General features: G+C 43.4%; 1 protein-coding gene across 8 annotated transcripts in view; it reads right to left on the bottom strand.

Moving 5' to 3' along the window:
- The window catches only part of PKNOX2 (PBX/knotted 1 homeobox 2), a 311,562-nt gene that overhangs the window by 217,790 nt on the left and 69,477 nt on the right, over positions 1-24,295 (bottom strand). For all 8 annotated transcript variants that reach the window (XM_075839218.1, XM_075839224.1, XM_075839221.1 and 5 more), the window contains exon 2: positions 23,858-23,913. The gene's annotated coding sequence lies outside the window, so the exon portion shown is untranslated. The remainder of the gene's footprint in view (positions 1-23,857; positions 23,914-24,295) is intronic.

The raw sequence follows: 24,295 nt of genomic DNA, 5'->3' as shown, positions 1-24,295 counted from the left end.
TGTAAATTCAATGTATGCAAATTAATATGTAAAGAAACGAAGATCCTGCTCAATGGCAAATTCTAAACAATTCCTGTAATAAAACTCCTTTATTATTCATCTCAATGTTCTGATACCCACAGAGCAGGAATATATTATGTTCTATATTATTTCTGTGATTTTGGAGTATTAAGAAAATCTTGTTCATTTATAAAGGGTCAATAATCTGAAAACACAAACTGGGTGACAGAAAAAGAACTACTAAAAGGTTTATTTAATATTAAACATATTAGGAGTTTGAACATTACGTATCTCAGATAGAAACACACCAGCCTCGTGTGATATAGACTTGGATTATAATCCTGACGGGCAATTCCAAGATGCGGAGTCGCCCTGGCAGAGGCGGTGACAACCGTAGCTATAAGGGCGGAAACGTGCACAATGCAGTGGTCACTAATAATTTCTCGTATTCTTGGAGGACGGCTCTCTAAGTCCAAAGCCTCATTCACACGGCCGTGCTCGTTATCACGGTCCGCGATTACAGGCACGGCCGGCCTCGGACAGCCACCCGAATTTTCGGCCCATGCAAATTTCTGCAGCAATTCCGCAGAAACCAGTAGGGTTTCAGCTGCGGAAAAAAACGCACCATGTCCTGCGTTCTTTACTGCAGAAAATGGTGCGGATTTTGCAGCATTTTTCTCAATGCTGGAATATGGTGACATCTCATCTCAAAAACAGCAATTCAGTCACTTTCCGCAGCAGGAATTGACATGATGCGGTCCAAAAAATACGCACCGCAGGTCAATTTCTGGTCGTAAATTTTACTCAGCGTGTGGATGAGATTTGTTAAATCTCACCCACTACTGTATTCTGCTGCGGATTTTGCATCCGCAATTCCAGATGGAAAATACGCAGAAATTCCGCTACGTGTGAACGAGCCCAATGAAGTTTGATTGTAGCGCCCCGTTTCATATCATTATAGTCTAGCATTTTGGAAGGATGAAAAATGTATTTAATGAGGCTCTGTCACCAGATTCTCAGATCCCTATCTCCTATTGCATGTGATCGGCGCTGCAATGTAGAGAACAGTAACGTTTTTGTTTTTTTTAAAAACGTTCATTTTTGGCCAAGTTATGAGCTATTTTATATATATATGCAAATGAGCTTTGAAATGGACAACTGGGCGTTTTTTTTTTCGTATGTCCAACTGGGCGTGTCTTATGTTTTTAACTGGGCGTGTTTACGTGTATGACGCTGACCAATCAGTGACCAGTCAGCGTCATACACTCCTCTCCATTGATTTACACAGCAGCGATGTGCAGCCACATAAACAGAGATTAACGTTACTGCAGTGTCCTGATAATGAATACACATGACCTCCAGCCTGGACGTCATGTGTACTCAGAATCCTGACACTTCTGAATCTTTTCTGTGAGATTTCTAGCAAGGGAAACGAAATCTCGCGAGATTACGGAGGTAAACGAGATTTCGTTTCCGTTGCTGCAAATCTCACAGAAAAGATTCAGAAGTGTCAGGATTATGAATACACATGACGTCCAGGCTGGATTTCATGTGTATTCATTATCAGGACACTGGATTAACGTTAATCTCTGTGTATGAGGCTGCACATAGCGATATATCTATATCGCTAGTGCAGTGTAAATGAATGGAGAGGAGTGTATGATGCTGACTGGTCACTGATTGGTCAGCGTCATACACATAAACACGCCCAGTTAAAAACACAATACACGCCCAGTTGGACATAACGAAAAAAAAACACGTCCAGTTGTCCATTAGAAAGGCTCATTTGCATATATATAAAATAGCTCATAACTTGGCCAAAAATGAAAGTTAAAAAAAAAAACCGTTACTGTTCTCTACATTGCAGCGCTGATCACATGCAATAGGAGATAGGGGTTTGAGAATCTGGTGACAGAGCCTCTTTAAGGAGGAGTTTTCTTTTTTTCTTCAATATGGCTGGAAATGTTTTTTAATACCTCCTTTTTGTCCTCTAATTAGTCTAAAATAAGTTGTGCAAATAGTTTTGATTAAAAATAATCATTTAGCATTCAGCTTTTATGCAGCTTTAAGTTACCAGGTTGATGGGTTACAAACAAGAAACAAATTCTATGTGCAGTCTGCAGTCATTTATTGCTACCCGGCCTCTTGCTAACCTACTCCTGGACACTGGAAAGGCATCTGTTGTCACTAAAGGTCAGTGTTATTTACCCACAGCAGGTCATACAACCCCGAGGGGACACCTGAGCTGCATTTGCAAAAATCACAGCCTTTACTGCCATGTCAGTGTGATATAGGGATGGGGAAGGAGACACCGACACACAGGCAAGAGCAGCTTCACAGAGAATACCCACTGAGCTCTGAACCTGCAGCTCCACAAGCAGGCATGTCAGAGAAATCAGGTCTTCAAAATAAAAGAATGAATGCAGAAACATTTCTAATGGTGGGAAGCACTTTAAAACAAGCTTCACACTTACACTTTTTGGAGTATGCTTCTTGTTAGAAGAACAAAAACCGATCATGAACGCGTTATTTCTATAAAACTCAAACGGATGTCAAAGTGCAGCCGTTTTGATCGGTGTCAAAATAATAATTTTTTGGACCTTTTTGATTGTAAAATTTTTTTTAAAATGCAAACAAATTTGTTGTCAGTTTGTAATCCATTTTTTAGCACCCTGCTATCTTTTGTGCAAGAAATTGTGTCACCCAGAGGTTGCAATAGGTCATTCCCAATAGGTTCAGTGTAGTAGACACTTTATTATCCACATGGTTCACTTTAGCAGTCTCTTCTCTTTACCCTTATTGGATGCACCATGTACACTCACTCAGAAGCCATCATAAACCTCCACAAATGTCACGGTTCAGTCCTGAAAATATTAAAATTGTTGATTTTGACATTGAAAACGAAGAAAATAAAGACGTTTTAAACCCGCCAAGATATGACAAATTAAAGCCCCTATGATCAAATCCCTACTGTACGAGTATGTACAAATGAAAGTATGAAGAAAGTTGATCCAGCGCTGCAGGTATGTGGTTAAAAAGGAACGTATTCCCAATTTTATTGTATCAAAAGATTTAAAAATTCGATGTCAGGTGCATACGGGCATCAAGGCAGTAATAGGTGGGTATTAAGCGCCTACGCGTTTCAAGCACGGCAAGTGCTCTTAGTCATGTGAGTGAATGGATGCCATGACTAAGAGCACTTGCCTTGCTTGAAACGCGTAGGCGCTTAATACCCACCTATTACTGCCTTGATGCCCGTATGCACCTGACATTGAATTTTTAAATCTTTTGATACAATAAAATTGGGAATACGTTCCTTTTTAACCACATACCTGCAGCGCTGGATCAACTTTCTTCATACTTCTATTGTTTGCCGTGGACCGTTGCGGAGATCCGAGCGAGGCAGAGGTGTCAGGCGTTGGACTGGTGAGCTGGAGGTTTCCTCCCCCCATTCTATGTACAAATGACTTACAGCGGTTCTCCCCTTTGGACATTACCAATTTGTTAGAAGAATCCCCTGACAATAAGCAGGTCACACAGTGTCCTCCTGCTGGGACTTCCAGCGATCAGCTGTGATCTGTAGGGAAACCTAGAAGGAGGTATTTAATTTCCCCACAGCACCACCACAGGGGAAATGAAGTATTACACCTTACACAATGCCCATTCATATCAATGTGTTGTCTGTGTAATATAGGTCAGGTCCATGAGAGATGAGGATGCTGAACAGAGGACCCCCCCTCTATTAACTCTGAATTCTCTAATAGGGGGTACGACAACGGGTTTTCTAGACTAGATATTCTTTTTATGTAGATCCTTTATACTATGGAATCAGCAAGACATGATCAGCTTTGATTTTGACACCTGTAATTTGCGTCCTATGACACCCATCGCAGTACAGTCTTTTCTTACATAATAAACATGACATTAAAATTATGTTTTAACACAGCGCTTATTGATATTACAATTAGGACACGGGTAATTTTGATTTTACACAGTTTGGTACCGGATCCAAGTGGACGCATCTGTCACAAACGCTTGCAGACTCGGGTAGTGAAAACCCAATGAAATTTGAGTGTTTATTTGCACATAGACCGTTTCAATTCAATAAGATTAACGCAATGCGGACGCTTACATGGGAGCCGCGTGATTGCCAAGGATTGTACAATGCACATTAATGCCTTGTAAAAATCATCCTCATTGTGCTGCTGGCAACAGGGTCAACAATTACAAGCAGCACATTAGTACAAGCCGAGCACGATCAAGTCATTGTGACATTATGTATGTATGCCCACTCGTCTAGCCTGGTCCTAAAACACAAATTGCGACCTCGCTGCCAACACTCTACTTTAATGTGATCGCTATCATTTATTTTACAGCTTCCCATCTCTGCGCTTAGATCAGAAGGGTCGATACAATGATATGTTCCTGGATACAAAATATCATCTGCATTACACGGTTCTAAAATTCTGGATGACAAAACATACCATCTACGTTCTCGTCTTTAAATATGTGTTATAGGGTGGAAGTATCTGCCAACCAGTGCGCCCAAACTCAGCGGCAAACAAGACCGTTTTAAGGATTAAGCCAGGCTTTGGTAAAATGTAAAATAAAGTTAAATTCAGATAAACGTCAAATCTATGAGCCGGCAGGAGCCTGTAAAGGAGTCCATAAAAGACCTCATTAAAAATGACAGCATTTAGGTGCCAATGTTAATTTCTTTCATGTGCATTGGGGTGCTGGTATCTTATGATAATATCCTTAATGAATAAAATATCCTCAAGGATCATGAATAAAGTCTACGAGAAACTTCTGTCAGGGAGCAACTGCTGAGCAATAATACTCAGTGATCATTGCCGGGGCTGGAACATCTCGTGTTGCGTGTGACATTGATCCACCTGTCCCGGGATGTATTATTACTAATTATACACAAGGTAACATCTTCCAGCAAATTAGAACTATATCAACTAATTTCTTGATACAGTCAAATTCCTTTAAACCAGCATCAGCGGGACCCGAGAGGTGTCAGATTATAGGATCTGGATAATCAGACAAAGTATATTAAAGTGTAGCTAAACGTTTGACAAACTTCTGACATGTCATAGTGACATGTCAGAAGTTTGGATTGGTGGGGGTCCGAGCACTGAGACCCCCCCAACAATCTCTAGAACGAAGCAGCTCAAGTTCTCGTGTGAGCGCTCAGCCGCTTCGTGTATGTTCGGCTTTTTCCGTAAATAAATGTATCGGTGTACGGACTCAATAGAAAGTCTATGAGCCCGTACTCCGATACATCGGCATTCCGGAAAAAGCCGAACAGACACGAAGCGGCTGAGCGCTCACACGAGACCTTCAGCTGCTTCGTTCTAGAGATTGGTGGGGGTCTCAGTGCTCGTACCCCCACCAATCCAAACTTCTAACATGTCAGAAGTTTGTCAAATGTTTAGCTACACTTTAAACTATTCAAAAGCTGACTAGACCAAAATGAAACAGTTACCATAAAATATGCCACACTTTGTGCTTTATAAGGGTTAGGGTCAATCCCTTTTACATAGCAGCCGCGATCAGCTGATCGCCACCGATCCAGTATCCAGTGCCCACAGTAAACAGCTGATTTGCTGGCCGGAAATGTCCTCTGCATCAGATGAATGGTTCAAGTCCAGCGGAGTGGGAGCTGGTCCGTTCTGGATCATAAAGGAAGGGGGACCGAGCAGGGGAACCCCCACTCCATCACATCAATATGGCCCAATAGGGTTTATGGAAAGGGGTAATATCTACGGTACCGTACGGAATTTTAAAAAGTAATTTGTGTATCTGTTCAGAGTGCTGACTGATACTGATTTTTCATATGCATGAGGCTTCTGGTCATGCTCCTCTTCCGTATAATTCTCACCCCTTTCTATGGTCACACAGATCCCAGCATTCTCTGTTCTAAAATTCTTTGATTAGAAGAGAAGACGCTTCATGTATACTCGGGGCTTTTATAAAGTGAATCTTAGCAGGGCATAAAGGGTTATATCGGATAGTCATTAGGAAAGCAAACATTCAGCAGTGTGTTCTGTGCCCCCTTAGTTCATGTAAATGGGTTTGAGCTCAGCACGGGGGTCTCATTCACACACGGTTTAAACAGAAGGAAGGCAAAATCTGTTCAAAACAGATTTTCCCTCTTAGAAGCCAGCTCAGCACTTTCCTTCTTGATCTTAAAAAAAGTAATGCCAACGTGTGCTGCACCCAGCGCCTCCGTACCCACAAATGTAAAGGGTTTTCTAAAGCAAGAAAGATTCTTATCATTATCAGCGAGTGTCGTTCTACCTACATAGGATGTGGGCTTGTTAGGGGTACATGTGGTGGACCTAAACTGTAAGACCTTGGTTACAACGCTGGGCAGGAACATACATTGGCCTTATGATATGGAGCCTAGTGTAGCACCACCTGTCCTCACTCCACAGGTAGAATACATTACATTGAACTATGTACAACTTGTATACAAAAAAAAATCCCGCAAAAGGGCCTAGTCCTAGTGTGGCCAAATTTCAGCCATTCTATGGGGGCAGTTGGGTAGGGAGGGAGATGGGGGCAGGTGGGTAGGGAGGGAGATGGGGCAGTCCTCGGCATACGTCCAAAAAGCATCTTCCCCATACCGGGAATGACGTTAAGATAACAAGGAGATGTATTCAGGCGAGTTCTCAAAGCTCACCCAATGAAACCGGGAGCGCGCACATTTGTCATCTGTGTCCCGTAGAGAGGCTGTGAGCTCCTCCATGCGTTTCACTTCCTGGATCTTCTGAAACCAAAAGGCACCTTGTAGGTAAGTCAATTTGCTTCCACAAGGCCGGGATACATGGACGAGCCATATTAACTAAGTGACAAGATGCAAGAGGTCACCTCCTTGGGTACCACACCTCCAGCATAAATGGGAGACCTTGGGGTAAAAACTGTGGAGTTTGGAGTGGACTATGTACCATCTTGCCCGCTTCCTGAATTATACTCGATATGGAGGATTGATGGGTCATGGTATACAACCGAGTACGGTGGTCTGCTGTAAAAGTAAGTTTAAGGTCCGTCGCCCATTTGGACAAATATGGAGGGTGTGAGTCTTCCTCCGGGGAATTCAGCGGGTTATGTGTTAGGGAGAGGGTGTAGCGCAAGGGCCCCGTCATAGTGCATAAGTTAAAGGTCATGCTTGACCGCCGCACCATACAACTCATCCTCAACGCAGACAGGCTGGGAGGAGGAACGGGGAATTTGTGGCCCCGTAATAGTGATCAGTGGGGCCCCACCAATTTAACATTTATAGTGGATAGCGGATGAATGTTATTAGTGAGGAAACCACGTTTATGAGGCCGGGACATCATGAATACGGACGGTTTATTGGCCACCAAAGCGCTTCAATGATTTTGTAGGTTATGTATTCTGCTGGAAATATTGGTTGTTGTTTTCCTCCTAAAACAATAATCATGCACTTATAGCTTCTCGTTATACAAGGCCATATCATTAGCTGCCTCAATTATTCAAATAACTTTATTTCCCTTTCATTTTATGGCGCTATCAAAAGTTTTCTTTAGTACTTTGCCGTATCTGAAACTATAATGTTCCCAACAATGACTTCAATCTCTCATAATCTATACAATTGCAAATTGTCTTTTCCATGCTGTACTTTACATGCTATATAAATGCAAATTATGAATATTGGGACACAATGGAAAATTAACTTCATGAGATCTTGGTGTATGAAAATGGGCTGAACAATCTTAGGGAAAGACAAGAGAGATTTAGAACAAATAATACATCTGTAGCACATAAATATATATATATAAAATCACAAACGTTTATACATAGATATAGTTAGGGTCAGTTTACATGTAGCGTAAATACTGCGGCTTTTCAGCAACGGATTTTGTTGCGGAAAACCCGCAGCATAATTTACAGTAGCCGCAAAGTGGATCAGATTTTAACAATAATGCTGCGCGGAAAAAAACGCTCAGAAATGGACCTGCATGTCAATTATACTTGCGTAAAGCTACTTAATTGTTGCGGGTTTTCCCCGTTTAATTCAATGGGAGGTAAAACCTGCAACAAACAGCAGATGTTGCATTTTTTGCGGCAGAAAGGCAGCGATTTCGCCGTAAAAAAAAAAAGCAACTCAGAATAAAAAAAATAAAATCTTGTACTTACCTCGAATTCTGTCTTTCTTCGTCTAGTCTGGCCTCCTGGGATGACGCTTCATCCCGTGTGACCACTGCAGCCCATCACAGGCTGCAGCGGTCACATGGGATGAGACGTCATCCCAGGGCTGTTAGGACGTCGGGACGCGTCGCCATTGTAAGTATCCATTTTTTTTTCCTGTGCAGTTTACCGCAGCGGACATTCCGGCCGAAAAACCGCACCACATTTTGGTGCGGTTTTTCTGCCGGAACTCCCTGCGCCGCACAGAACGGATACGCTGTATGCTTTTATGCAGATTATCCGCCCTGTGTGAACATATCCGGACAGCTCTCTCCAGACTGAACTTTTTGCATGTATACTTTATACCAACTTTCAATAACAAAGGGTCAAATGCAGCAAAAACATAACATATATACGTATTATGGCTGTCAGCCTTGAGTCAAGACTTTGGAAATAAAAATGTTGAGAATATGACTGTAGCGCAGCTGATTTATCTCGATGTGTAAATGCTGCTGACAATTGGATTTAAGATGTTGAATTGCAGGGCAAGCAGAAGGTTCTGTTCTACTCCAACAGTTTTCAATTTCATTGTAACATTTTTTTTTTCGAGTGAAATGATCCAAAACTCTATGATAATTAACGGCTAAAGAAGGAAAAACGTACAGTAAAAATAAAGAGAAACTAAATGAATATGATGACAGCACAACATGTAACTCAGACATCATGATGTAATACTGTGCAACACAGAAGGGAAGCGAGACCTGGCATAGCGATAAAGATCACTCCAAGGATTACGGTAGACGCCGGTGGAATAGTCACACTTTGGCTGCGACACTGACAACTCCCTTGATAATGATCTTATTATGATCGTCATTATTACTACAATTATCTCTGTAGTCTGAGAGCAACACTGGAGGAGTCTGCCAGGCAGAATGAATCGATTAATGATTGATCACTTCTATCAGGTTGATGTGCACTACGGTTGGCGAGCGAAGAACCTCATGAAAGAGCGAGCGGCTCATGAGCCAAATTGTGGCCACCATGGAAGAGCTAGCTCCTCTGTCACGATCTGTGGGCATGTGAACCCACTGGGCCGTACCGCCGTAGCGGGATAGCAGCTGGCCAAACAGTGTACCAAGTAAATTCTATTGTCCGAACAAGGGTACCTGTGGTAGTACAGACAGCAGTGATGACTAGGCTCAGATGGGACCTTGGCAGCAGACACCAGGCGTGGTGTAACACAACACGACTCCAACTCTTAAGGCGCAGGAACAAGGTAGCACGGGATACAGGTAGCAGGAACGGGAACACTGGGAACAGGAATACACTAAGGGACCATTTGCAAGACTGACACGGGAAAACGCAACAACGCTCAGGCAATGAGTGAAGGGGCAGGGCCCTTCTTATAGTCCAGGGTGATCATGGGTCATTAGATCATTCTAAACATGTGTGCGCGCTGGCCCCATATGGTCGAGACTGAGCTCGCGCGCTCACCCTAGTGGTCACTGCAGGCCAGGACGGCCACATGTACTGGCATCTCCGGGAAGGAAGGCATCGGCAGGATGGGAGAAGTCTGCGGTCTGCGGCCGCTACATCCTCCACCTGATATATTTAGAACATATCACCAGGGCATACGGCTGCTAGGTAGAGGTAAAACCTCTGGGAACCCCACCTGTCGAGCCAAACCGGATCCCGCCGCCCAGTCTGACAGCCACATCAAGACAGAGAGTGACGTCTTTCTATTCTAGCCTGAAAGCCAAGAGAATTTGCTTGAACATTGATGTAAATGGTGATTAAGACCGAATCAATTCGCTATGACATGAAAATTTGGAATCTTACCATAATAAATCTTCACAGAGTGTATGAAAAGCCAGGAGATCAGAACCATTCTTACATGTGTAGCCTATAGATGGGGTGCCCTGATGAAGACCTCCGTTATTAGCTAAAACTACTTCCAGAGGGGAAAGTCTGTAATTTTGTGTTACCCGCTACAGCGAAATTGTAGAAACCAAAAAAGTATTTGCACTGCAGTCCCCCCCCTACGGACATCAGCCAATGTGGCGTTTTGGAGCGAGACCCCTGCAAGCTACGGTCGGTAGGGGTGCAAGCAATGTTATAAAGGATTGTCCAATCCACAACGGAATATTCCATTACTCCTAAACGGGCTTAAATTTCTACAAAATTCAGATTTTGCAATGTACAAGAGAAAAGAAGGGAGTAGCATTACAGTAATGAGAAGGACAATTCATGCATGTAGGGCAGTTCACGTAAAGATCTAGATCTAGAATAATTGCGTAAACTATTTTAAAATTTCTTGGGAAACATGTGAGAGATCTGTTTGGGACACCCTGTATTTCTTCACACACATCCTACGTTTTAATATTTCAAGTATATGTCGTAGGAGACCCAGCACTTAATACCGCTAGCATCCACACTGAGTGGAACTCTGAAACAGCAAATTGAACTTCATTACAGCAGACCCAGGCGACTGGAAGTCATTGTCTCGTACGCAGCGTAACATCCTGCAATTTGTTAAATTTTAATTTTTACGATATCAGTTTGGCAGCCGAGCATTGTGAAATGTTTATTAAAAATTTAGATAACTGTAGTGCAACCTACAATTAAATTCTTACTTCTGCAATTTTTCTTTTTCTCTTTTCATTAAAAATCAATGAATCTCATTTCCCAATTCTGAACAAAATCCTCCATATGTTAAATCACTGAAGGACAATGATCGTGGTTGCAGAATTTCTTCCATCCTTGGTCACAAAACCACTTACTGTGACTGTGCGCCGGGCAGTGGGTACAGTAGTACGGACATCTGCCGTCTCTATGATATGCAGCATTACAAAGGGAGCAGATACTGGGGGAGATTTACTAAGCAAAACGCGCCACTTTTGCACCTTCTCGAAATATTTTTTTTAAGTGTCCTAAAAATGAGTGCGACTAACAGGAGGCGTGAAACGCAACAAATTTATTAATGATGTATACCATTCTTTCGGTGCAAAATAATGAGTGTAAGGTACGCCAGCGAAGAGATGACGGAAGGAAGAGACGTGTCAAATAGGTCTAGCAATGTGCGCCAGATGTATCATAATTCCCTGGCAGATCAGCTCTGCTTGTGACTAATGGCACCACAGGGGGCGGTTTTTTCCTGTTACTAGGACTCCTCTATGGTGGAAAACTGTATGCAGCTACCGGCTATTAGTCCGTATCCAGCTACCAGTCCATATCCAGCTAACGGCTACCAGTCCATACCTGGCTACCAAGTCCGTACCCGGCGACCTGCTACCAAGTCCGTACCCGGCGACCTGCTACAAAGTCCGTACCCGGCGACCTGCTACCAAGTCCGTACCCGGCGACCTGCTACCAAGTCCGTACCCGGCGACCTGCTACCAAGTCCGTACCCGGCGACCTGCTACCAAGTCCGTACCCGGCGACCTGCTACCAAGTCCGTACCCGGCGACCTGCTACCAAGTCCGTACCCGGCGACCTGCTACCAAGTCCGTACCCGGCGACCTGCTACCAAGTCCGTACCCGGCGACCTGCTACCAAGTCCCAACCCGGCTACCTGCTGCCAGTCTATGGCTTACTACCTATTGCAAACCTGTGTCCTGCTGCGAACCGGAGTCCTGCTACCTGCTACGTACCTGTGACCTGTACCAAGCATTTTACTGTATCATCCGCCCGTGCCTGATCCTATGGTGTACTCCACCGTTGCCTCCTGGTCCATAGGGCCAGTTGCTACTCACATCGGCACCAACAAAAGAGGTAGCGACCAGGTGGTTTCCCCACTGTGAAGTCCAGATCCACATACGGGGGCTAAAGGGTGAATACCGTGGAGGCTACTTAGACAGCACCTTTAGAGGTGGCCCGTAGTCAAACCGGTTGAGTAGCACAGTGGGTCCATAACCCGCTGGTTATTACAAGGTTATTTTAGTCTGCACTCATTTTTTTTTTTTTTTTTTTACATTTACCCCGATTAAAACTTAGGGTATGTTCACACGGCCTATTTACGGACGTAAATCAGGCGTTTTTGCCCCGAATTACGCCCGAAAATAGCGCCTCGATAGCGCTGACAAACATCTGCCCATTGAAAGCAATGGGCAGACGTTTGTCTGTTCACACGAGGCGTATATTTACGCCCCGCTGTCAAATGACGGCGCGTAAATAGACGTCCGCGTAGAAGAAGTGACCTGTCACTTCTTTGGCCGTAATTGGAGCCGCTATTCATTGACTCCAATGAATAGCAGCGCTAATTACGGCCGTAATTGACGCGGCGTTCAAGCGCCTGCACATGCCGGTACGGCTGAAATTACGGGGATGTTTTCAGGCTGAAACATCCCCGTAATTTCAGCCGTTACGGACCCCCGCCGTGTGAACATACCCTTAAAAGCAAACAAAAACCATTACCACAAAAATGGTATACAGCCCTGTGTATCACGAAAAAAACAAACAACAAATGGTAGAAAGGATAGTAATAAACATTTTGAGATAATATAAAACATTCAGACAATGTCGGAGCCTCGTACAAGATTAAATACAAAGATATTATTAATTAGTAAAAAATAAGCCATATTATATAATAAACATTAGTGCTCTAGGCTGAAATCATGTGATGTCTTGGAGAGATCACATGACTATAACGCAACCTCTATAGCTGCTAAGGTCAACACATTCGAGTAATCACTATAGCTCTGGCTTCGGGGCGGCGCTTGCGCCTTCGGCAGCATGCCCTGACCTTATCCACGGTGGATCATCCAAAATGTTAACTGTAGGTTTTAAAAATAAATGTAGGATTGGCACGTTATCTTCATTAAGAAAAAAACTTCAAAAATGACATTTATTTTTAACAGAACAGTGTGCCGTCTCTACGAGACGCATCTGAAAATCAAGGCCGAAACCATCTCAACAGGTGGCCTGAAATCCTACACGTTCAGCGAGTACGACTGATTAAAAAGCCTGGCTGCGTGCCCAGAACCCGGCTCTTACTATAGATGGGACGTTACATGGGGGGTTTGGGGGGCTCAAAAGGTGGGCTAAGAAATATGATCTGAAGTCAAAGGTCTGAAAATCAAAAAAAAAACCCTAGGGAAATATTTTTGGATGATAAGCATTACTTTGCGGTATCGAAAAAATTAATCCTGAGTAAATTATTTAGCGCTTAAGGCAGTAAACTAAAGACGATATCAAACATGCGTAAGAAGAGATGAATCATGGCTGCATTGTGATAACTTGATAATATTATCGCAAATGTGCAATTATTCTCTTGAAATCTTGCAAAGTGGCACTCTGGTTTTTCTCCCGCTCCATCGCTTACATATGTGATGTAGTGTAATGTCTACACGTGTATTGACTTACCTGGTACTGTATTTCCCGGGCCGCCGATGAGTCACATGATCTATACTCTGACAACACAAATTCTATGACGTCTGCTGTAGAAAGCGGATGTCTCTCAATGAGACTCCCATCGAAGCTCTCATAGACTTGCATTGAGGGCCAGACGTCCGGTCCCTCCGGCAGACGCCGTAGGATACAGGGAGTCAGAATGAAGATCACAGAGGCCCCGTGCGGCGGCCCGTGAAATACAGCACCAGGTAAGTCAATACAATGTCCATATTACACTACATTATATATATGCAAACTGGGGTGGGGTCGAAAAAAAACAAAAACCCGGGGTGCTTCTTTAATATTGAGCTAAGAAACAAGTCCCCATATACGTACGTTAGCAGATCTGGCTTGATCAACCATAAAGAACAGAACAGCTACGGTTATTTATTTCTGTTACTTATATAGTGGCAACATATTCCGCAGAACTGTATTAAGGTCCCCTAGTTTCCTATCAGGGGTGTGGGTGGAAACCGGAGTACCCGGAGGAAACCTATGCAAACACAGGGAGAACATACACACTCCATGCAGATGTTGCCCTTGGTTGGATTTGAACCCAGGACCCCAGCGCTGCAGGGCAACAGTGCTAACCACCAAGCAACCATGCTGCCTGCTCTACTCTGTTTTCTCCCGTTATGGGGGTACTGTGGGATCATTCCTATCTCAAAACGCTGTGCTGTGCGCCTACCCCTTGAAATAGCCCTGGCTGAGTGTGAAACATTTGGAGCCCTAATGTCAGATTGATCACCACTGATTTATGGGGCATTTCACTGGGAACCCCAAAGGGTACATCAGGGGATAAGCTTAGTGGGGTTCATCTAGATGTATACTTTACAGATTTGTCTTTGCTATTATGTGCACTACACCGCAAAGAAGGAGCCCGATTATTGTTTTGTTACTTTTAAACTTTTTAACATACATATTTTTTCTATTCTTATTCTTGCTCGACTTTTATGGCTTTCAATAAGTAAAATTTATCCTATAATCCATTGGTCTCCAACCTGCTGCTCTGTACCCATTGTAAACAACTCTCAGGGTATGCTGGGAGTTGTAGTGTTACAAAAATTGTAGAGCCACAGTTTGGACACCACTGCTCTGTTTCTTTCTTTTATATATTTTTTGTAACGCTCACTAGGAGCATTCAAGGGCGCAGTTGCTGAAATAATCCATAAGGCCTCATGCACGCGGCTGTGCCCGTAATCACAGCCCGGCGTGACCAGCCACCGATGCCCGCGGGCCGCATTTTCATGCCGTGCTTTCATACAAAGTATAGGAGCACGGCCCGCAAAATCCGAAAAGCAGGACATGCTCCATATTTCCCGGCACGGACACCTATCCGTAGCGCTACGGAAAGGTGTCCGCGGCCAATAGAACCGGGCGGGTCCGTAATTGCGGACCGTATTGTGGTCGGTAATTACGGAGTTTTTCCACGGTCGTGTGCATGGGGCCTTAGAATAGAGCATTTTGAAGTAATAGACTGGTTACGGGTTTGCATATGTTTTGAGCTGATCGTCAAAACCTTTCCGAAGGTAAAACGTCACTTTGCATCCTATAGTATGTACTTTTTGTGATTCCAGGGTAAGGTTTATATTCTATTTGAGCAAACAAATCCAAACCTATTTGACTAATGGCTCTTTGGAAATACCAATTAAGGTATTCAAGAAATAAAATGCAGGTAGTGGGACCATAACTGTCCATTACATCTGTAATTCTGCAGAACGAGTCTACAGGGGAACGGCGGGGTGGACAAGCCACAGCGGGAATTGGAGTAGTAGGCAGTCTGGAATTAAAGTGGCTTGTAAAACAAGAGAGGTTATTAAAAGTGGTCTCCGAAAACAAGGTACCTTTTCACTGCAACAAAAAGAAAAGAAAACTAATTAATTTTAAAGCCTGTGCTAAAAACACAAACAGCCATGTTATGCCATCCCGAAGTGGAGTAGAAACGTAGGCTCACGGGGCGCAGAACAACCCTCTTCCCTGCGGCAAGACTCACACCATCCAGAGGGAGATTTCATTAGTGAAATCTCGTTAGGCAAACAAAATTATTCAAAATTATTCCCAAATTACTCATTTGGGAAATCTGCTTCACTGGAATCAGTTGTTTGACTTCTTTACCTTTGCAAAGCGCAAAATTTTCTCAAAAACTTTCCATAAAAATTGTCCGCCGACACCACCCCTATTCTTAGACGCATCGAGGAGGTTCCAGTGTTATATAACCAAGGAGAAGACCAGACCAGACGTATCTCAGGATATTAGGCAACATTCAGACGAGCGTCGGCAACCTCGGACCTGAAAAACGGATGCGTTTCACATCCGAGGTGCACCCGTGCGGGACGCGTTGTCACGCATCCCCCATGAACTAGTCTATGGAGGGATGCGGGACACGCAGTAAAGGCTCATTGAGACGAGCGTAAAACTTGTCCGTGTGCTGTGCGTGGAAATCACGCACAGCACGGGGACCCATTGATTTCAATGGGGCTGTTCACACATGCAGGAGTTTTCATGCAGCGAGAGTCCGTTGCGTGAAACTCACTGCATGTCCTATATCAGCACATTTTCACGCACCTACTCGCCCATTGAAATCAATGGGGGCGTGAAAACCACGCACAGCAGGCAGATGCACATCCGTGTGCTGTGCGGGATTTGCGCATCAATTCGATTGAAAAAGTGCGTTGCACACTGACGCAACAGACAGATTTCTGCGCGTAAATTTGTCACGCTCATGTGAATGTAGCCTAAAATAGGACATGTCCTTTTTTTTTTTTAAAACCCTTCACACGCTCCGTTGAAACAACGGTCGTGTGAATGGCCCCAGTGAAGTAAGATGAGTCCGTCACATGGACGTGATACACGCTCGTCTGAATGAGCCCTTAGTTGTTCTAATCACAGAGGCTCGTGGGTCGCATTACAGCCGCTGGTCTCAAGAGAGCGTGGGCTGTCAAATAGAGCGCTCCTTTATGTTGATTAACCAAGAGGGATCACAGGACTGGCTTCATGACATCTTTAGGTTCAGTTCACACAGAGTTTTTTTTGGCGCTGATTTTGACGCGGAAACCGTGTCGGAATCAGGGACATAAAACCGTCAAAATCGCCTCTAATTCATTTCAATGGGAGGCAGAGGCTTTTTTTTTCCCAGGCCGCTTCTGGCCGCTCGGGGGAAAAAAAAAACCGGCATGTCCAATCTTGCTACGGTTCTAACCTGACCTCCCATTGAAATAAACGGAAGGCAGAAAAAACCTGAGCCGTTCGTCTCTTTAGCGTTTTTCGCTGTGTTTTTCACCCGCGGTCTTTGCATTCGTTTCAAATGGCCATGGGCACAAAACGCGAAAAAAGCGGAAAAATACGTGCAGGCAGGTGAAAATATGCGTTAAAATTCCTAAAGGAATTCTGAGGCAGATTTTTTCTGCCTGCAAAATACTGTGTGTACAGGACCTTATAGGATAAAAACCAGAACGTGACATCACACACATTCGGTTACTGTTATTAGGGCATCTATTACATATCCTGGTTCAGTGTTCTCCAACTTTTGCAAAACTGCAGACCCAACATGCTGGGAGTTGTAGTTCTGCAACAGTTGGGAGAGTCGCAGGTTGGAGAACACTGCCTAGTTTAATTAAAGAGAGTTTTCTCTGGTCAGAGACTTCTTTATCAATCATGAGCATATTGCAGATGACACTATAGTAAAATATCCCAGCACTCAAAACAATCTAATCAACACAGAATCAAAATATAAAATTCCCATAGCTTTGCATGGAAAAAAAAAGAAAAAAAAAGTTCAAAAATTAGAATCCTGTTTTTGAAAACGTCAATTAAAAATTAGATAAATTTCACTTCTTTTTTCACGTATGTACAAAACCAGCCCCCATGCACCAGACAGAGCTGTGTTGACGGAGCACGTGCGGCAGAAGGACACGCAGTTCCTGCGGCTCCGTACTACAGACCAGTAGCCACCAATGCTTCTAGCGGAGAATACGTACGTAACGCGGCATCCGATGGCGCATGCCACGACATATGAAATTGGAGGCAGTGACGTAAAATACGGGCACATAGACTGGTTTAAGTGCTGTATTTTATGCTGGCATGGAACTGTATTACGGCCGCGTGAATTAGTCCTTACAGAAACTCTATGGTTCCTTAGAAATCAATATTCAGCTACCGAATCCCACATTTCCAGCAAAGGAATCATAAAACACAATATAAAATAAAGCTGAAACTTTCAGCAGCATGAAAAATCTGGAGAGCCAAGTCCACTCACCACTGACATAATCCCTTACCAATAAAACCCTTAAATAGTATTCATGTTATTCAGCGGCCGCACATGGAAATGGAAAGGTTCAGAAACGTCTTCAATAGGGGCACAAACTGTGGCTGCCCATGATATTGGATTTTCTCCTACAGTGCCATACAGCCCACCTTATAATAATGTGTGAGCCTTGTACACCCCTAATAAATGGATCCCCTAAGGGACCGCGTCTCTGCTCACATATCGATATTTCATTATGGTTGTTGGACTTATCTACAGCTGTGCAAACACCGCAGCACATTAAATGTTCTAGGGTCAGAAGCAATTTAGATTGCATAAACAGGTTGGAAAGTACGGGCCGGCTCAGAAGTGCGGGATGTTATTGGAGAAGGGGGCCATATTCTTTTACTAAAATGTCATCATAAGTAGAACAGTCGTTTACCCCTTTTCCACTACAGACATATTATACTTTTGTTTTTTCTCATGTTATTCGTTACTCACTAAACCAAGAAAAACTTTATTTCCCCTACAATTCTGCGGGACATGTTCACACGGAGGATTTTCATGCGGAAAAATCCAACGAGGATTTGGCCTAGATTGCACTACAGCAGCCCAAGGCTGACCCTCGGATCTCTGCCGCGGTTTCGCAGTAAAAACTGCTGCGGTTCTGCAAGCAGATTAGCCCAACTTAATAGGGCTATTCTGCGTATGGCAAACACGTCGCCGCTTTCGCGCGGAACACACGTAGAAATGCGACATGTCCATTCTATTTTTTTATTTAGCAATGCGTTTTTTTAATGCCGTATGATGTGAGCCATTTTACAAGTCGAATTCATGGAAAATACGTGAATTAGCCTCCATGTGAACAGGGACAAACAGTGACACCCGTGATACCCTGATCCAATTTACAGTAAAAACGTAATATTAATCTTTCACTTTTGGAGCTCATCGGCCATGTTTTATTCTTCCTTTCTTTTTCATCAGTAAGTTCTTGATTTAATTGTTTAGTGCGGTGTGTTACAGAAAGAGACAGGAAGGCAGTACTATCTGTACCTACATTATTTACAAGAAGAAGTAGTGAGGCAGTAGAGACGGGAAGTCAGTACTATCTGTACCTACATTATTTACAAGAAGAAGTAGTGAGGCAGTAGAGACAGGAAGGCAGTACTATCTGTACCTACATTATTTACAAGAAGAAGTAGTGAGGCAGTAGAGACGGGAAGTCAGTACTATCTGTACCTACATTATTTACAAGAAGAAGTAGTGAGGCAGTAGAGACAGGAAGGCAGTACTATCTGTACCTACATTATTTACAAGAAGAAGTAGTGAGGCAGTAGAGACGGGAAGGCAGTACTATCTGTACCTACATTATTTACAAGAAGAAGTAGTGAGGCAGTAGAGACGGGAAGTCAGTACTATCTGTACCTACATTATTTACAAGAAGAAGTAGTGAGGCAGTAGAGACAGGAAGGCAGTACTATCTGTACCTACATTATTTACAAGAAGAAGTAGTGAGGCAGTAGAGACAGGAAGGCAGTACTATCTGTACCTACATTATTTACAAGAAGAAGTAGTGAGGCAGTAGAGACAGGAAGGCAGTACTATCTGTACCTACATTATTTACAAGAAGAAGTAGTGAGGCGGTAGACAGGAAAGCAGTACTATCTGTACCTACATTATTTACAAGTAGTAGTGAGGCAGTAGAGACAGGAAGGCAGTACTATCTGTACCTACATTATTTGCAAGAAGTAGTAGTGAAGCAGTAGAGACAAGAAGGCAGTACTATCTGTACCTATATTATTTACAAGAAGTAGTGAGGCAGTAGAGACAGGAAGGCAGTACTATATGTACCTACATTAATTACAAGAAGTAGTAGTGAGGCGGTAGAGACAAGAAGGCAGTACTATCTGTACCTATATTATTTACAAGAAGTAGTGAGGAAGTAGAGACAGGAAGGCAGTACTATCTGTACCTATATTATTTACAAGAAGTAGTGAGGCAGTAGAGACAGGAAGGCAGTACTATCTGTACCTACATTGTTTACAAAAAGTAGTAGTGAGGCAGTAGAGACAGGAAGGCAGTACTATCTGTACCTACATCACTTACAGGGAGAAGCAGTACTATATGTCCCTAAATAATTTACAGATAGACGTATCTGTACATTATTCCTTTTCCAAGTTCCCACTGCCCCGACAAATACTTGTGTGTGATAAATGGTTTTTAGCCAGTGCATAGTACTGTTCTTTCAGTGTGAAAATTAGTCCCAAAAAAAAGTTGCCTAACGGCCCTCTTTCCCCGCGTCGCCCTGGGCCGTGTAGACGAGCACCGATCAATGAGACCGCTCGTTGATCGGCGCTCGTTTTCTCCTTTCACAAGGTGCTATGTATGGGGCGAGCACTTGTCCCCATACATTTCTATCATGTCGGCAGCGCGTCTCCCTGTTCACACACCAGATGTGCTGCCGACAACAATAATATTTTCGGCTGCATAAACGATACAATAAGTAGATGAACGAGCGTTTGGTCGTTCTCGGCTAATCATTGCCTCGTTTACACAAAGCAATGATCGGGAACGAGCGCTCTGTGAAAGCTCGTTTTGCCCGATATTTGGCGCACGTAAAAGGGCCTTAACCCCTTAATGACCGGGCCATTTTGCACGTTAATGACCAAGGATTATTTTTTGTTTTTTCACGGTCGCATTCCAAGAGTCGTAACTCTTTTTTTATTCCGTCGACATAGCCGTATAAGGGCTTGTTTTTTGCGGGACGAGTTGTATTTTGTAATTGCACCATTTTTAGATGCTTATAACATATTGATTAACTTTTATTAACTTTATTTTAGGAGAGAATTGAAAATAAGCAGCTATTCCAGCATTAATTTTCACGTTATAAATTTACGCCGTTTACTATACAGCGTAAATAACAGGTTACCTTTATTCTATGGGTCGGCACGATTACAGGGATATCAAATATGTAAAGGTTTTATATGTTTTTTCTACGTTTGCACAATAAAAACCCTTTTAGAAAAAAATTACTTGTTTTTGCATCGCCGCATTCCAAGAGGCGTAACGTTTTTATTTTTCCGTCGATGTGGTCGTATGTGGGCTTGATTTTTGGGGGACAATGTGTCGTTTTTATTAGTACTATTTTGGGGTACATAGGACTTATAGATTAACTTTTATTTTATTTTTTATTCGGGGAATGGGAGAAAAGAGAGAATTTTGACGTTGTTTTTTGCGTTTTCTTTGGACGCCGTTCATCCGGCGGTTTAATTAATATGTTAATTTTATTGGTCAAGTTGTTACGATCGCGGGGATACCATATATGTGTATGTCTGATTTTGTTTTGACCGTTTTACTAAATAAAACCACTTTTTGGGCCAAAAAAGTAGTTTTATTTGACTTTGACTATAATTATTTATTTTTTTATTTCACAAACTTTATTTAACTGTTTTACATTTTTTTTTAAAAGTCCCACCAGGGGACTTCACTATGCGATGTGCCGACCGCATATATAATGCTTTGGTATACTTCGTATACCAAAGCATTATTGCCTGTCAGTGTAAAACTGACAGGCAACCTGTTAGGTCATGCCTCCGGCATCGCCTAACAGGCAGATGCTGAAGGCAGACCTGGGGGTCTTTGTTAGACCCCCGGCTGTCATGGAAACCCGACGGCGACCCGCGATTTGTTTGCGGGGGCGCCGATCGGGTGACAGAGGGAGCTCCCCCCTCTGTCAAACACATTAAATGCCGCTGTCACTATTGACAGCGGCATTTAATGGGTTAAACTGCCGGAATCGGCGCGCGCTTCGATTCCGGCAGTTGCAGCAGGAGCCAGGCTGTGTATAACAGCCGTGCTCCTGCCGCTGATCGCGTGGGTACAGTCTCAGTACCCGCGCCATCACAGGACGGATATATCCGTCCTCCTGCGCGAACTAGCAGCTGCTGAGGACGGATATATCCGTCCTTCGGCGTTAAGGAGTTAACGCAACTAGTTGGATGTTCGTTTGATAACAAAAAAAACTTTAAAGACATTTAATCCAGGAGGCAGATTAGCAAAGTTTTTTCTGTAGTAATAAAGTTAACAACTATATGATAGTTTCATAGCAGACAAACTCCATGATGGGTTCTCAGGGGACTTGTGTGATGTCACTTTCCACAAAACAAATAATTAAAGAATTATGAAAACCTCCGTCTGTTAGTAAAGAAGATCTCATCAATGTTCCAGCTGTACCGACCACCCACACAGTCAGGATACCAAAGTGACAGAAATCTGGAGAGAAGTATCACTACTTTTAGTGTGGGTGTAAATATTACTCAGAAGTTCACAGATTTCCAATAAACAGTCAGGATTTCAGACAAAAGTAAAGTCGCTAAAAAAAAGTTAACTTCTAGTTCGAGAGAAAACTTTTGCATATTCAATGATAAACAATTAACATAGGCAGACATAGGAAGAGGGACTGGAACCCACAATAGGGTCCATGAGGTCCAGCAGGGGAAGACCCCAATCTGACAGTGGAGCCGATGATCACTTGCAAAAATGAAATAATATTGGATGAGGAATCTGATTGTCAGGTGAAAGATTGGAATTGGAGGGACAATTTAATTGTATCATAGACAATATAGAAAAAAATATCAATTCTAAACATACATGGTGGGTCCATCCAACATTACTAACCATACAATAACACAACCCAAACCGATGACGTGTGCAAAAGCTACAACCTGCTACATAAAAAAATATCCAAAATATTCTCTAAAGAATCCAGGACAGATTGGTGGTGGTGGTGGGGTGGGGGGGGGGGTGCCACCCTTTTGTGTTATTTGCACATTTCACACCCTCCACCATAGTATCGAAGACTGGGTTCACAATTGTGTTTGGCTTTCCGTTGTAACACCAGAGGAGCAAAACAACAGAAAAACGGGAAACGCCGGTTCCGTTGCAAAACAGACAGTACCGGCAGCCAATGGAACCCATTGTTAGGGTATGTTCACACGAGGGCGTCCGTAACGGCTGAAATTACGGGGATGTTTCAGCCTGAAAACATCCCCGTAATTTCAGCCGTACCGGCATGTGCAGGTGCTTGAACGCCGCGTCCATTACGGACGTAATTGGCGCTGCTATTCATTGGAGTCAATGAATAACGGCTCCAATTACGGCCAAAGAAGTGACAGGTCACTTCTTTGACGCGGGCGTCTATTTACGCGCCGTCATTTGACAGCGGCGCGTAAATTACGCCTCGTGTGAACAGACAAACGTCAGCCCATTGCTTTCAATGGGCAGATGTTTGTCAACGCTATTGAGGCGCTATTTTCGGACGTAATTAGGGGCAAAAACTCCCGAATTAATTACGTCCGTAATTAGTGTGTGTGAACATACCCTTAGTCGGGTTTCCGTTGGGGTGGCCGTGGTTTTCTCGGTCGGTTCTGCAATGGAGACCCCTGTCGGAGCCTCCAACTGAGATGTGAACGAGGCCTATAACATTAACCAGTGCCTATGCTTTAGTGGGAATTTTGTGGGGTAAATATGTCAACGCATTTCACTGAATAAATAAAAAACAACTCTAACGAAAAAAAGGGTATGACGACAGGAGCACTTTAAATGGGAATTTCATTATACAATAACAATCCCTTTAAAAGGCATTACACATAGTAGAATATTGAGCTTAAAGAAGACGACGGACAAAGTTTCCCAGTTGTTGAGTATTTAAATAAATAAAAATGTACGGCTTTAAGAAAGTGGGGACAAGGGGAGTTGCCAATGCCGTGATTTTTGACGGAGCGCGGGCTTATTCACACGACCGTAGTATACGTCCGGACACGTATTTCAATGGGGCCGTTATTTTAATGGACCGTGTGAAGGCTCCGTGGAAAAATAGGACGTGTCCTATTTTCTTCCGTTTTCACCTATCACTCAATAGACTCGAGTCTATGAGGGATGCGTGAACCTGGGTCCTGCACGGGTGCACTCGGTCGTGTGAATCTAGCCAAAGTCTGTAGCGTCATGAGAGTAACGACAGGTATAATTGGTCATCTTAATAAAATGAAAGAAGAATCAGTAACTTACTGTGCTCAGTGCTGATTGGAGGACAACATGACCTTATCACTGAAAATTCAGGTCATCTGGAAGAAAAAAAAAAGCAAAACGTCATTAGTGATCACCTCCAACACTCAACCGTCATATGCAAAGTCAGCGGCTTAATTATTACGGACTTGTAAATCACTGGTACGGAGGCTTATGAGATCATAACCGTTACAAACTGACGGCCACATACAAAGTTATAAAACACAGGCTGCATATGGGGATAAAAACGCGCTGCTCACGTAGTGCGATAGGACGGTAAATGCAGATTTATGCCCTGATGAAAAGGCCGGTCCACACGACATAGGTCACGATTATTCCCGAGATGTAGGGAAGCTCCTCAAAGGCAGAACACTGGGGGGAGATTTATGATTACTGGTGCGCCATAAGAACCGCGCGCTATTCTCTCCTCCAGCGCAGGCT

Source organism: Rhinoderma darwinii, chromosome 10 (assembly GCF_050947455.1).
Source record: "Rhinoderma darwinii isolate aRhiDar2 chromosome 10, aRhiDar2.hap1, whole genome shotgun sequence".
Lineage (NCBI taxonomy): Eukaryota > Metazoa > Chordata > Amphibia > Anura > Rhinodermatidae > Rhinoderma > Rhinoderma darwinii.
Note: the sequence above shows the minus strand (reverse complement) of the source record. Positions and strands in the feature narration are given on the sequence as shown.